Raw genomic sequence first — 5,557 nt, 5'->3', positions numbered from 1 at the left:
AAAAAAAAAAAAAGAGAGACTAAAAATTTACTTACAGTTTAAGGTGACAGTTTTTTCCTTCTTCTTTCCCCATCATTAGTAAAGATGTTTTTCTCTATGTTTTTCTCCTGAGTTCAAGCAATCCACCTGCCTCGGCCTCCCAGAGGGCTAGGATTATAGGCGTGAGCTATCATGCCTGGGCCATTAGTGAAGATTTTTTAAAAACATTAGGTGTGGCGTGCTGTTTGAGCCAAGATGGTAACACCAGACACTTTAGGTTACAGTCTAGGAATTTTCAGTCAGTTCTGGCATCACTTCTGAACTCAGACAGCACCTTGGCCAAAGCAGAGAACTCAAGGCAGTCCTGAGTTTCCCAGCGCTGCCTCAAAACTGTTCTGTTTCTAAAACCCTACAAATAATTTCTTGCATTTCTTGGGATTCAAGATATGTACCTAGAGAAAAATGCTGATTCCATGTGTTGGACACAACTTTCCACATAACAAGGGATAGAAATTTGGGGTCAAACATCTTTAAGTGGTACAGTTCAGCCTCACCACCTACAGCCTAAAAGAAAATGTCTAGTGTAAACTGGCATTTGGTCTAATCCAAATGTAACTGATTGTGACCTTTCAGACTGAACTTTTTCTTCAGTTTTAACAGTGGCTATTGGCAAATCTATATTCTTGAATGGGTAAAAATGGATTACATGCGTCTTTAAAACTTGTTGGTAGAAACAGTAGAGACAGGGCGGTACCTGTGGCTCAGTGAGTAGGGCGCGGGCCCCATATACCAAGGATGGTGGTGGTGGGCGGGGGATGGAGGTTTCAAACCCGTCCCTAGCCAAACTGCAACAAAAAATAGCCAGACACTGTGTCGGGTGCCTGTAGTCCCAGCTACTTGGGAGGCTGAGGCAAAAGAATCACCTAAGCCCAAGAGCTGAAGGTTACTGAGAGCTGTGATGCCACAGCACTCTACCAAGAGCGACAAAATGAGACTCTGTCTCTAGAAAAAAAAAAGAAAGAAAGAAAGAAATGGTAGAGATGGCACACATTTGTGTGTGAAGTGTTTGATATAGTAACACAGGGCAAAGGATAAACTTGGCAGCTTTGGACTATCCAAACTCTGCACACTTCAAAGAAAGGTTTGACTCGTGCTTGCCCTCTGAGCTTTTGAAATATCTTGGCCCTTAAGGTTACCTAAAGCCGTGGGCCACACAGTACCAGCCTGACTTCTGGAAGGGCTGGGGAATCAAGCCAGTTGCACAGGTGATCAGCCGTACCTATGCAACCAATTGCCATTAAAAACCCTGGACACCAAGGCCTGGGTGCCCTGCTCTGGTTGGGAAACTCCACGAGTGTCGTCACGCATCACTGCTAGAAAAAGTAAGCAGGGCCTGCTTGCCCCCACTGGGGATGAGGACAGGAGCTTGCGCCTGGTGTTTCCTAGACTCTGCTTATGTCCTTTTTTCCATCACTGATTTTAATCTGCATCCTTTCACAGTAATAAACTGTGATTGTGAGTAGAGCAGCATTGCTGAATTTTGTTGAATGCTTAGAGCAAATCATTGAACCTGATCGTGAAAAAAGTGACTTTTTTTTTTTTTTTTTGAGACAGAGTCTATGTCACTCTTGATAGAGTGCCGTGCTATCACAGCTCACAGCAACCTCAAACTCTTGGGCTCTAGCAATTCTATTGCTTGAGCCTCCCAAGTAGCTGGGACTACAGGCACCCACCACAACACCCAGCTATTTTTTGTTGCAGTTGTCATTGTTGTTTAGCTGACCTGGGACAGGTTCAAACCCGCCACCTTCAGAGCATGTGGCCGGCGCCATAACCACTGTGCTACAGGTGCCGAGCCTGAAGTGACCATTTTGCTCACAAGATGCAACTATGGATGTTGGGCTCACTACAGAAAAGTCAGTTCAACACTGTCACTTTACCGACAGTCTCCTGGGTGGGGAGTGTTACTGCTCACAAAGCAACAAAGAGAAATGTCTGAAAATAGAGTGTAGCAACAGTACAGTTAATAAATTAGTAGAACCTGTTATAATAATGTTGGAAGCAATGTTTTTCTAACAATTCCTAACCACACAGTTCTAACTATAAAGCAGAAGAAAAGACCTTGTGCATCTGTCCTTTTCTAAGCATGGACAGACTAAGATTAAGATGTCTATACAGATGTACAAATGTACATCAATTTATAAAAGAGGGTAGTTCCACAAATAGAAACAGACTATGTAATTTTATAAATGAGGGTAGTTCTACACATCAGAAATGGACTAAGTAAACGTCCACACTGGCACTGATGCGGCAGAGCAGGGACCACGTGGTGGAGGAGATCAAACAGCACAGTGGTCAGGCAGAGGCTGCACGGCCCTCCTCGAGACATAAGGGCATGTGTGGGTTTTGTACTCTATGGCACCACACTTGGTGATCACTACATGCATGTGAGTCGTGTGAAAATTGGAAAAATAAAAACTTCCAACAGAAAGGTTTCTTTAAGAGATGACTACATGATGTACACTACTGAGGAGAAGCCCAGACTTCACCACTATGCAGTATACACACCCACATGACAAATCCAAAATGCCCCCCATAAAACTATTGAAATATTTTTAAGGATGACTATATGTTAAAGAAGACTTTATATTCTGTAGTCCGAAATAATCTCAGGAGCAAGGAAACCACTTGTCTTCCAAAGATTAAAGCAGGACTCAGCTCTCTGCTTAGAACCTTCTCAAGATCTTTAATAATCTTTCCGACCTTTCCTGTGGCTATCTATCAAGTCTAGTACTTTTGGATCAACTGTAGTCTTTTTTTTTTTTCCACCAGAAAATCATTTCCTCTAGAGCACAATAGGCAAATGTTTTCTGTAAAGTAAATATTTCAGGCTTTGTGGGCCACATAGTTCTGTCACCACAGTGTGGAAGTAAAACGACCCCAGATGTCATGAGTGTGGCTGTGTCCAATAAAACTTTATTGATGAGAACAAGTACTCGACCAAATTTGGCTTATGGGACATAGTCTGTCAGCCCTACTGCGGAAGGTTCAAACTGATTAACATGTAATATTCTCTTATATATTTCATCTCCTTATACATTGCTAATGTATATTTCTGCTTTCTAATTTTTTCCCTTACTCAGGTCCAAAGATCAATTTCATTAGCCTTAGAGGAAGCTTTTATGTTCCAGTTAAACATGGCAGAATGACTGTGTGTGTTGCCCCATAGAAGGAACAGGTAACACTATAAAATCTCAAGGACAAAGAAAATAAGAGGAAGACAAATGAGATTAGCACAATTTTTAGAATGCAGAAAGCAACTGGATGACTGCACTGAAGGAATTGTCAACCTAGGTACTTAAAGGACCCTGTGAAGAAGTGGACTGCTTGACCCACAGAACCCCAAAAAGGGCCTACACTTGGAGGGACAGTTCAGGGTAGAGATGGAGAGAAGCTATGTCTCAACTCCACACATCAATCAGATACCTGATGGCCTGCTGTCCTCTCCTCCTTCAAGACCTAAAAATGTGACTTAGCACCTGTCACAGTGGTTACGGCACTGGCCACATGCATGGAGGCTGGCAGGTTCAAGCCCAGCCTGGGCCAGCTAAGCAACAATGACAACTACAACAAAAAAATAGCTGGCTGTTGTGGTAGCCACCTGCAGTCCCAGCTACCTGGGAGGCTGAGGCATGAGAATCACTTGAGCCCAAGAGTTTGAGGTTGCTGTGAGCTGTGATGCCACAGCACTCTACCCAGGGCAACATAGTGAGACTGTCTCCAAATAACAATAATAAACCCTAAAAATGCATGGTTTGAAGAATACTAGTTGGGAAGACTGGCTGATTTCTTCACAGTCACAGTTGGTAACCACAAAGTATGATTCAGTTATTCTCTTAACTTTGTGTTCAGTAATTTTATGAACATAGGCAAAGGTAAAAAAAAAAAAAAAAGAATATCAATCACCTGTCCCACATATATTTACAGTTCAAAACTTTTCAACATCATGTTCTTATCCAATCTGTTATCTACTTCCTCTCTTCTGGAACTTTATTGAGGGGAGAAGATGGATTATTTTAAAGCAAATACTATGTAGTTCTTCACCCATAAACATAATGTCTCTTTAGTTGATACGGTTATAAAAATAAACACAACACATTTACATGAATAATCAAATTATCAATGTTTTAGTATCAGCTAATACCTTAGTTTTTTCATGTTGTGTCAAAACTGTCATATTACAATTTCTAATTTTACTTACATTTTCGTAACAATCCAAAATAAAACTACAAATCAATAAACAATCAAAAATTCTCCTTCACTTGGAAATTTTTAAATGCTCCTTAAAAGGCAAAGAACACCCTCCAAAATAGACTATCTAGAAAATAAGCACAGTTAAAAAAATTACATCTAAAAATCCATTACAACTAAAACAATGTTTGAAGGAAAATTCACAGTCTTGGCACAGAAATAAAAAGACAGAAACAAAACATGTCTCAAAACACTGGTGGAAAAAGGAAAACAAAACAACAACAACAAAAAATAACAATAGCAAAAAAAAAATAACAAATCAATAACAAAAAAAAGAAAGAAAAAAGAAAAAGGAAATCTATTACATTAGAAAACAAAAAAGCAGTTGCACTAAATAAATCTAAAAATTGGGCAGCGCCTGTAGCTCAAAGGAACCAGCTCCATATGCCAGAGGTGGTGGGTTCAAACCCAGCCCTGGCCCAAAACTACAAATAATAATAATAAAAATAAAATAAATAAATAAATCTAAAAATTCAGTTTAAAAAAAATTTTTTTTAACTAGCTTATCCAATCCAGGAAAATTAAAATGTGGTGGAGGAGGAAAAGGATAAACATATAAAATAAGAAACAAGACAGTGGAAATAATCACAGAAAGTTAGAGAGCTAAAAATAAACATCTATTTTTATGAGTTCTCTGCAAATAAACTAGAAAACTAGAATTTAAAAGTCTTTTTGAAAGAAATTTACCAAAGCTGACTTCAGAATAAAATAAAATCCAAACTGACTTATTTCCAAAGTAGAAATAGACTGTTTTCAAAAGTACATAAAAAAATAGACTGAGACGGGCCTTCAAAAGAATTTTTACCAAACATTTAAATATTTATATATTTTATACACAGATATGAATTCTCATGTTACTTCAACTGTTTCTAAGAAAAAGAAAGAACACAACCAAAAATCTTTTATTAAGCAAATAAGAAACTGATATCAAAACCTCACAAAGATGATACCAACCCTTGGCAGAAAAATACTTTGGACCAACCTCCCTTGTGTACATTGATCCTCAAATTCTACATAAATACTAACGAAATCTTGCAGCACACTAAAAATTAATGTGCACACATATCATTTCGCCTTGTGATGAACAAGTAGAAAAATTATTTAAAAGTTAATATATCATGACTATATGCTATTTCAAAAATGCACTGATGGTTCAACATTGACTAATATAATTCATCACATTGATAGGTATTGGGAAGACATGTTATTATCTTTATAGATGCTTAAAAAACATTTGCCAAAATTCAAGAGCCATACTAGAATTTTT

The 5,557-nt window shown here is 38.5% G+C and overlaps 1 protein-coding gene across 1 annotated transcript in view; it reads right to left on the bottom strand.

The window, feature by feature from the left end:
* Positions 1-5,557, bottom strand: part of SLC23A2 (solute carrier family 23 member 2) — a 138,415-nt gene that overhangs the window by 64,468 nt on the left and 68,390 nt on the right. The window lies entirely within an intron of this gene.

Source organism: Otolemur garnettii, unplaced genomic scaffold (genome assembly GCF_000181295.1).
Source record: "Otolemur garnettii isolate 467f Iridium unplaced genomic scaffold, OtoGar3 scaffold00025, whole genome shotgun sequence".
In the NCBI taxonomy this organism is placed as follows: Eukaryota; Metazoa; Chordata; class Mammalia; order Primates; family Galagidae; genus Otolemur; species Otolemur garnettii.
Note: the sequence above shows the minus strand (reverse complement) of the source record. Positions and strands in the feature narration are given on the sequence as shown.